Below are 8,638 nucleotides of genomic sequence, written 5' to 3'. Positions count from 1 at the left end.
CGGCGGAGAGCTCTGCGGAGAATTTGGGCTTCAACATCTACTGGCTCTTCAAGGAAGGGGCACGCCATGTCTGATACTTCCTACAGTTAGGTTTCCGACAAAGAGGCATAGAATGTCAGGGTTAGTTGAAGTAAACCTGCTAGGGGGCAGGTTAGCTTCACGGAGTGTGTCGTCATAGTAACTCACTCAGAATTAATCTAAACTCGCTTTGTGAAACCGAAAACCCAGAGTTTTCATTATCTCAGGGTATACTTACTCAGAGTTTGCACTAAACCGGCTTCCTGAAATAGGGCCCTGTACAGGAAATAAAGAAAAAAAACTTAACAACAGCTGTGAAGTGGAATAGTCCAAATCACCAAAGTAAATTGGACCTGGGCTTGTTGCAGGGATCTGACTCCACACTGTATGCTTGTATGGGTCTGACCCTTTCACTTTAACTTCTTTCTTTAAGGAACTTAAAGAAGTCTAGACACTTTTCTTTCTAAGGTCCAAATACTACGATGACCTGGATGACTGAGAACGTTCACAGACATCCCACACTCAGTGTACCAAACACACTGTGTACAGGACTTTGTTTGGTGTTTGTATAGATAAAAAGTATGTAAACTGCTGACCTGTTGAATCAGCTGATCCAGCCTTTTTTCTGAGCTGCAGTCAGACTGAACAGGGTGTGTTCTGTGCAGCACCTGCATGTAAAACAGAAGCAAAGCTGTTCCTGTGAAATGAAACTGAAAGCCTCTCTGAGCGTCTCCCTGTAGAGAATGGAGGCTGAGCTCAGTCAGATCACTCAGCCTGCAGACAAATGGAGGCGTGTTTGAGACGTGCAGATAAACAGTCACAGCTTTGTGAGGTCTCAGGGCCGTCCTGTTGTCATGTTTTGTCGCCTTGAGGCGACTTTTGTTGTGATTTGGCGCTATATAAATAAAATTGAATTGAATTGAATGTTATCAAGTGCATGACGGCTCTCTGCAGACACTTTGAGTCCTTATTCACATTTTCTTTAAGTCCTCATCTCTGTGGACCTGAGGGATTACCCACAGTTCATAGTGCTGTGATTTTCAAAGCATTAAGAACAAGGATGGAATTCTTTGTAATTCACTTGTGTGACTCGTTTAAGTTTTCTTCTTCTAACAATGAAAAGGAGAGACCTTAAGAGTGCACACAGGTAACGACTCCACTGAGAATAAAGGTGTGTCTTAAACATGTTGAAGCATGTCTAGTGCAATGATCGTAGTCTGCTCGGGAGCAGCAGGAGAGTCGTGTTTGCTGTTTTCGTCATTTGGAAAATATAATAAGACTCTCAAACTGATCAATGCAGGTGGGAGCACAGGTCCCTGGCTGGCCAATCATCTGTGAGCCCTGGAACGCTGGAATTTCCAAACAGGGGCTGTAACAGATAAATTATCACAAAGGTTGGTTATTGTTATGGGAAAAATTCTACTTTATCCTCACATTTAGATTTATGTGTTTGGTATCTCACTGTATGAATTAGTATAACATTTGTTACCTTAGATGAAGTATGTGTATGTGTCAGCTAGGGATGGGTATCCAGTATCCTTCTGACATAAACAGTAGTAACCAGACCGAAAAGCAGCGCACATTTCGGTGCTTTGTTTGCCTGAGATGTCATACACTTTGGATTCTAGCCAATTATTTTACCTTTCCAAGGACAGTAGGCGGGCCCAGGTATGTACGTTCTTTTAGAGCAGAGCTACAGATTAAAAATGCCCAAGGCAAAGCGGTCAAAAGTCTGGCTGTACTTCACAGCAAAAGATGCGGCCTGCAACAAGTGCTTTAAGCTGATACTGTGCAAAGGAGGTAACACCTTGAATCTGATGAAACACCTGGTGACGTATAGCATTTTGTTAAAAGCCGAGAAATGCGTCGTATTTGATAGCTTGCAGCGAGACCTCACACTGGGCACATCTACTGCGGGTGGGTTGCCTGTTATCTTACCCGGAGTTAGCAACATCCCCCAAGAACCAGAAGAGGAGAGTCCTGGCCCCTAGCCCTGCCAGTGTAGCAGAAATGATGAGGATGATGACGGCCGCAGCAGCCGTTCTTCTCTGCGTGAGTAGCTTAATGTTGTTCGTGTGTAATTTACGTTGAGTAGGCTAACCACGTTATTACATTAATGCATGTAAGGTGAACTAGCAAACATCATCATAGCTACATGCGGCTGTCTTCTTGTTTGATGGCAGATACTCCCTTCACCCTGGCCAAAAAGGCTAAAATGACCAAAGAAAAAGTGGGAAACAGCTAAACATGAGAGGTGTTTGGATAGAATTTGTGTTTTTTCCATTGTTTGAGCACCAGTTTGAGCACCGGCACCATTACAAAAGTACCGGTTTGGCACCGGTATCAGATAAAACCTAAACGATACCCATCCCTAGTGTCAACCTGACCATGTGAAAACTGCTTAACTTTGCTTAACAATGTTTCTCTGTGTTATCTGCTAACTGTTAGATGGACAAGACTCCCAAGAGGACCAGCTTCTGGGAAAAGATAGTGGGAGTTGCTCTCTGCCGTCTAACAACCCGTGAGACAGAAATCTATTGTAACTGGGAAGATGCGGAGAGCTGTGTGTGAGGGTTTAAAAAAGGAACTGAGATGCCCCAAGGGGACAGCGCTCATAACTTAGACCTGTGATGCTTTGTTGTGAATTTTTGCTCTCCTGCATGCAGTAATAAATAGCTTGACCACAGCTCTTTCGTGTTGCAGATTTTATTCATCAGAAAAATTCCACGACATTATGTAAAGAGAAAAGAGCAATGGCCCTGTGGAACTCCTTTGTACACTGGGAGAAAAGAGGAAGAAGACCCAGTAGCATGGACACACTGTGTTCTTGCTGACAAGTAATTTGATAACCAACTTATAGCGTTTAGAAATAGACCAATACTGTTTAGTCTATTTACTGAAATGACATGGTCAACTGTTTCAAACGCCTTTGAGAAGTCAAGAAAAAGAGCAGCACATATTTTTTGCAGTCCATTGAATAAAAAATAACATTAAACACATTAATAGCAGCAGGTATTGTGCTGTGATTTTTTTCTGAATCCCGACTGATGTTGGGAAAGAACTGAAATTTTGTATTTCAGTTGTTCACTTATAAGCTTTTCTAGAACTTTAAAGTTCTAAAAGTTTCAGTCACAAACACAAACATCCTGCACTGAAGCTTCTCTGTGTGGTTTAAAGACACTGAATGATTCTCTGGCTGTTTTTAGGTTGAGGTGGTTTAGTATTTATTCTTTGTTTTCATCAGTGAAGAGAGGTGTGTGTCATTTAGCCACAACCAAACAGGAACAAGTTAAATTTTGTATTTGTAGTTTATTAATCCTGCAGAGAAACTGCTGTGGGAACAAAAGCCAACAAACATCAAGTCAATGAACTGACTTCCAGTAAGTAGTTCTGGGTCATCAGAGTCTAATTCAGTGATAAAAAGACAAAACATCTGTAACATGTGGATGTCCTCTGGTCCGAGGTGCTGGGGGGACCAGTTAGAGACAAGCAGCTGGATGTCAGTGGTTGGACTGGTGGACTACTTCAGTGAAGAGTAGACGACGTCTGGCTCTGGTTTAAAGTCTGAACACAAACACACACAGTTCAAACAACAGGAAACATGATTACAAGCTTTGTAGTTCAATCAAGACCTCCAATCTCCACCTCTCTGCATCACACACAGTCCCAGTTCAGACTTTACTGGGAACCAGCTCAGATACAAATTACAGAGCTTCCACACTGCTCACACCTTAACTGCTTCTTCAAACCTGGAGCCCACAGATCTGTGCTGATCTTTAACTTTGTACATGTGGTTTCTTCTAGTGTGGGTTTAGTGTTTCTTTCTCTCAGCCTCAGTTCTTACTTTGAGATTGTCATTAGTTCCCTCTGTGTTCCCTGTCTGTCCTCCCTCCGCCTCGTCTCTGTTCCCTGTTTTACTTCAGTTATGTCTCGCTCTTCCTGGTTTCACTGACTGAGTTTGAATTTTGACTTCCAGCTAATAAAGCTCATGTTTCCCTCCCTCTGACCTCTGTCATCCTCTTTCATAAATTATAACACATCCTTCATCACATGAGGCACAAATGAATGGTTTCTACATCATCATCATCTGAGGTTTCTTCAAAGATTTTCTTCTCTTGTTCTTTCATTTGTTAACAGCTTGTAAATCATTGACGACAGAAATCAGATGCTCTGAATGAAGTGATCTATGTTTCTACGTAGACTTGTTAAACTGAGTGCAGAAGTGTGTTCATACTAAAGTATGGCTACATGTAGTGCACTGTGAACCTGGATGGTCTGCTGATAACTGGGACTTCACCCAAATATTCAAATATTCTGATATTTGTCTTGTTTGACATCTTGCTCACTCACAGCAGTTAATATTTTTTAGTTCAAATCTTATGACTTTATTTCTCTTATTTCTCTTTTTATTTTTTAATTTAAAAAAAGATGTTAATTTTAAACACATTTAAAAAATCAGTTGTGTTTTCCTTTCAGTTTTGTTCCATTTTGAAATCACATCAGGAGTGTTTCAGAGTTTTTCCTGCACTTAGCCTTTTATTTTGGAATTTTGGATTTTCTATAAATGATCTAAGTGTCTCCCCGTTCTGCTGCTCCCATATACAGTTTGATGTGTCTTATCCTCCACAGGTCTGAGCTTGAGTAATGGTGTGGTTAGGTTAGCTTAGCATGATGGCTGTAAACAGTGTGAGCAGCTAGCTTCTCTCTGTCCACAGTCAAAGATAAAGAGCAGCTGTACCTGGGCCTCCTTGTTCTGATGGTTGTTTGCCCATAACTGACGTCTTCAGTTCTCACTGCTGAGTAGATCACAGCTGAATCAGTCTCTGTGGAATAAACACATTAAAATTACTGTAACAGTGCTGTGATATTATTACACTTTATTATTTACTTTTATGTGGCTTTTTGATAATATTAAGTGTTGCCTTTTTATAAACCGCAGTATCTTTTCACAGTTTTTCCATCCTAACACCTCTGCTGTGAAACACCGAGTGACCAGAAACAACTGGAGTTTCTGAGAAATGCACACTGACAGTCTTCACCACAGAGCTCAAAGCAAACATGTTCTCACAGCATGAACACTATTATTAGACAAACACACTACAGTGAGAAGCTCATCAGCTTCACACTAACATGAGTCTGTGCTCTGTGGATGTGTATCTAGCATGGTGGTTAAAGGACAGTGGGGAATGAAACCTCTCGGTCTCGATCTTTGCATTCTGATTGGTGAAACTGTACTTCTTCCCTCCGCCCCCAACCCCACATATCCCCATCAGTGTTGGTCAAGTTACTTGAAAAAAGTAATCAGTAACTAATTACTGATTACTTCCCCAAAAAAGTAATCCCGTTACTTTACTGATTACTTATTTTCAAAAGTAATTAATTACCCAGTTACTTAGTTACTTTTTAAAAACACGATTTACAACCTGAAGAGGTGATAAAGCGATAGATCTTTCAGCCCAATTCTACTTTTTCTACATAATCCATCATACAAAATGTAATCAAATGGAAAAGTCTCTTTTTAAACTTGTTTTATCAGTTTTAATCTTTTAACTTTATGCATCAAGCAAAAATGTAATTATATGCAACATTCTCTGACTTGAATAAATTAGTTTAACATTTAAACCTATTTTCTACACATTCCAGCACATAAAATATTTTTTGTGTTTACACTCACTCTTTCAAATAGATGGAAGTAAAACACAGCAGAAAATAAATAAAGTCAAAGACTCAGCGGTCCTGTTGCTCTATTTTCACCTGTAAAGCAGGACTGCGGTAGGCGGAAATTTACCCTGGTGCAGGTGTGCCGCAGTCAGTTGAAGAATCCGCGAGTTTCTCTGTGAATTTCCCATTACATCGTTCCGCACTCTGTGCTTGCTTGGAAGTTTAGGGGTTTTTTTGCTGTAAAAAGAAGTTTTCTTCCCACGCACGATGGACGCTAATGTTTTTGTCACTTTTTAGGGAATCAAACTCAAAGTAAGGTCAGTACTTCCACACTTTAAACGCTGCACGCTCATACTCTCTCCCACAATCGATATGTGATCCATTGTTGATCTGCACACAGCTGTTGTCACAAACGTTGCACTTGCTAACGTCATTGTCATGAGACATTCTCGCAAAAAATCACGGTTTTAGTAACGCAGCGTTCCTACGGGAAAGTAACGGTAATCTAATTACCGTTTTTGCAATAGTAATCCCTTACTTTACTCGTTACTTGAAAAAAGTAATCAGATTACAGTAACGCGTTACTGCATATCTCTGGTCCCAACACTGACTTTAAGTGACTTCTTTGAAAAATATTTTCTTATATCCAGGTTCTTTTTGCTGCGATCCTCCTCTCCTCCTTGCAGGTCCTCGCAGTGCAGGATTGCTGCTGCTAAAACTAAACAGAGCTCCCCATGATGTAGGACTCCAGTAGAGAACGTAATTTAACTCTTTCTGCACCGCTGGGTGAATGAGACATCGACAGATCTTTTTTTTTTCTTTCTATCGGTTTTGTTTTTCTTTACTTGAAGAGATCAAATTACTGGTGGGGACAATTCAATAATCGCTGGATATTGGTGGGGACATGTTTCTTCCGTCCATGCCAAATCTACGCCCTTGCTTTGCTCCTCAACCCACTGGTGGGTAGCTCTGAACACCACATCCAGAACACCCTGGATTTTGTTGAGAAGGTGAGAAATGTCATTATGGAGGCAGATGAAACCATGGTCTCGTACGACGTTGCATCTCTCTTCACTTGCATCCCAGTCACGGAAGCATTGGAGGTAGTCCGTAAGAGATTACAGGATGACACCAACCTGAGCAACAGGACCACTCTCAGCATCGACCAAGTGTGTTTGCTTTTGGAACTGTGTCTTCATTCGACCTACTTCACATACAAGGGTCAGTTCTACAGGCAGAAACATGGGTGTGCCATGGGCTCCCCAGTTTCACCCATCGTGGCCAATTTCTACATGGAAGAAGTGGAAAAGAGGGCTTTGTTATCCTACCCTGAAACACCACCAAGCCATTGGTTCAGATATTGGTTAGGGCCATTGGTTAGGGCGACCGTGGCTCAGGGGGTTGGGAAGCGTATCTGTAACCGGAAGGTCGCCGGTTCGATCCCCGGGCTCTCTGTCCTGGTCGTTGTGTCCTTGGGCAAGACACTTTACCCTACCGCCTACTGGTGTTGGCCAGAGGGGCCGATGGCGCGATATGGCAGCCTTGCTTCTGTCAGCCTGCCCCAGGGCAGCTGTGGCTACAACCGTAGCTGCCTCCACCAGTGTGTGAATGAATAGTGGCATTGTAAAGCGCTTTGGGTGCCTTGAAAAGCGCTATATAAATCCAATCCATTATTATTATTATATGTGGATGACACCTGGGTGAAAATCAAATCTCAGGACGTACTACATTTCACGGATCACATTAACTCGGTGGACCGACACATCAAATTCACCAGGGAGGATATGAAAAGTGGCAGGTTAGCCTTCTTAGACTGTGAGATTTCCATCAGTAATGGGTGACATTTAAAAGCTGACATGTACCGTAAATCTACACATACGGATCAGTATCTAAGGTTTGACTCTCATCATCCACTGCAACAGCACATCAAGAAGGCCCTGAGTAAATGTGGTTATCCCAGCTGGACATTTGTCAAAGCTGGGAAGGCACCTAAAGAAACCTCCAGCCGATCCAGGAGAGAAGGACAACCGCTGCCCAGGCGAAAACCTGTAGTGATCCCATATGTGTCAGGAGTATCGGAACAGTTGAGACGCATTTTTTTCGAAACACCGGGTCTCTGTGGCTTTTAAACCCCAAAACACGCTGCGCCAAAAATTGGTCCACCCCAAGGATTGGATCCTCCGACACAAACAGAGTTAAGTGCAGGAGGATTGCCAGGATTTATACATCGGGGAAACCAAACAACCTCTGGCGAAGCGGATGGCACAACACAGAAGAGCTACCTCGTCAGGTCAGGACTCTGCAGTCTATTTACACCTACAGGCCAGTGGACACTCTTTCAGTGATGAGGATGTAACATCCTGGACAGGGAGGAACGCTGGTTTGAGCGCGGAGTCAAGGAGGCCATTTACGTGAAAAGGGAAAGACCATCTCTGAACCGAGGAGGGGGCCTAAGGGTACATCTGTCACCATCTTACAATGCTGTGATTGCAGCCATTCCCCAACTCTCTGTGAATGGTACTCATGGCCATTGATCAGTGGTCTTTGATCAGTGGGTTTTGGCCAGTGGTTGTTGATCAATGGTCATGAGAATTTGCATAATTATGATTAAGGAACTGACCTCCCAGCCCATTGTTCCTTCAGTGGGCTGGTATCAGTCATTATGCAAATGTACTGTTTATAATGTTGGGGAAACCTGCAGTCAGCTGAGACTAAAGAAGTCACTTGGATGAGTGACGAAACGTTTCTCCCAGAAAACACTACGTCCAGATGAACAGAATCAACTTTTGGAGAGACTGAACTGGACTTAATAACAGGAGTGTCTTTTAGACCCCATTCCTACAAAACTGCTCAAAGAAGTCCTGCCATCATTTAATGCTTCAATCTTAAATATGATCAACCTAACTCTAATAATCGGCTATGTACCATAGGCCTTCAAGGTGGCTGTAGTTAAACCTTT

At 42.4% G+C, this 8,638-nt stretch overlaps 2 long non-coding RNA genes across 2 annotated transcripts; one reads left to right on the top strand and one right to left on the bottom strand.

Moving 5' to 3' along the window:
• The first annotated feature begins 304 nt into the window (after nt 1-304).
• LOC120720280 lies at nt 305-3,451 on the top strand. Its single transcript, XR_005692861.1, has 2 exons — nt 305-1,412; nt 2,467-3,451. It is a non-coding gene; the product is annotated as an uncharacterized LOC120720280 (long non-coding RNA).
• On the bottom strand, nt 3,308-5,360 carry LOC120720279. The gene is made up of 2 exons (XR_005692860.1): nt 4,757-5,360; nt 3,308-3,582 (listed from the first exon to the last, which is right to left on the bottom strand). It is a non-coding gene; the product is annotated as an uncharacterized LOC120720279 (long non-coding RNA).
• Between the last annotated feature and the right edge of the window lie 3,278 nt (nt 5,361-8,638).

Source organism: Simochromis diagramma, unplaced genomic scaffold (assembly GCF_900408965.1).
Source record: "Simochromis diagramma unplaced genomic scaffold, fSimDia1.1 OVJJ01000574.1, whole genome shotgun sequence".
Classification (NCBI taxonomy): domain Eukaryota; kingdom Metazoa; phylum Chordata; class Actinopteri; order Cichliformes; family Cichlidae; genus Simochromis; species Simochromis diagramma.
The sequence above is the reverse complement of the archived record's forward strand: the minus strand, read 5'-3'. Positions and strand labels throughout refer to the sequence as shown.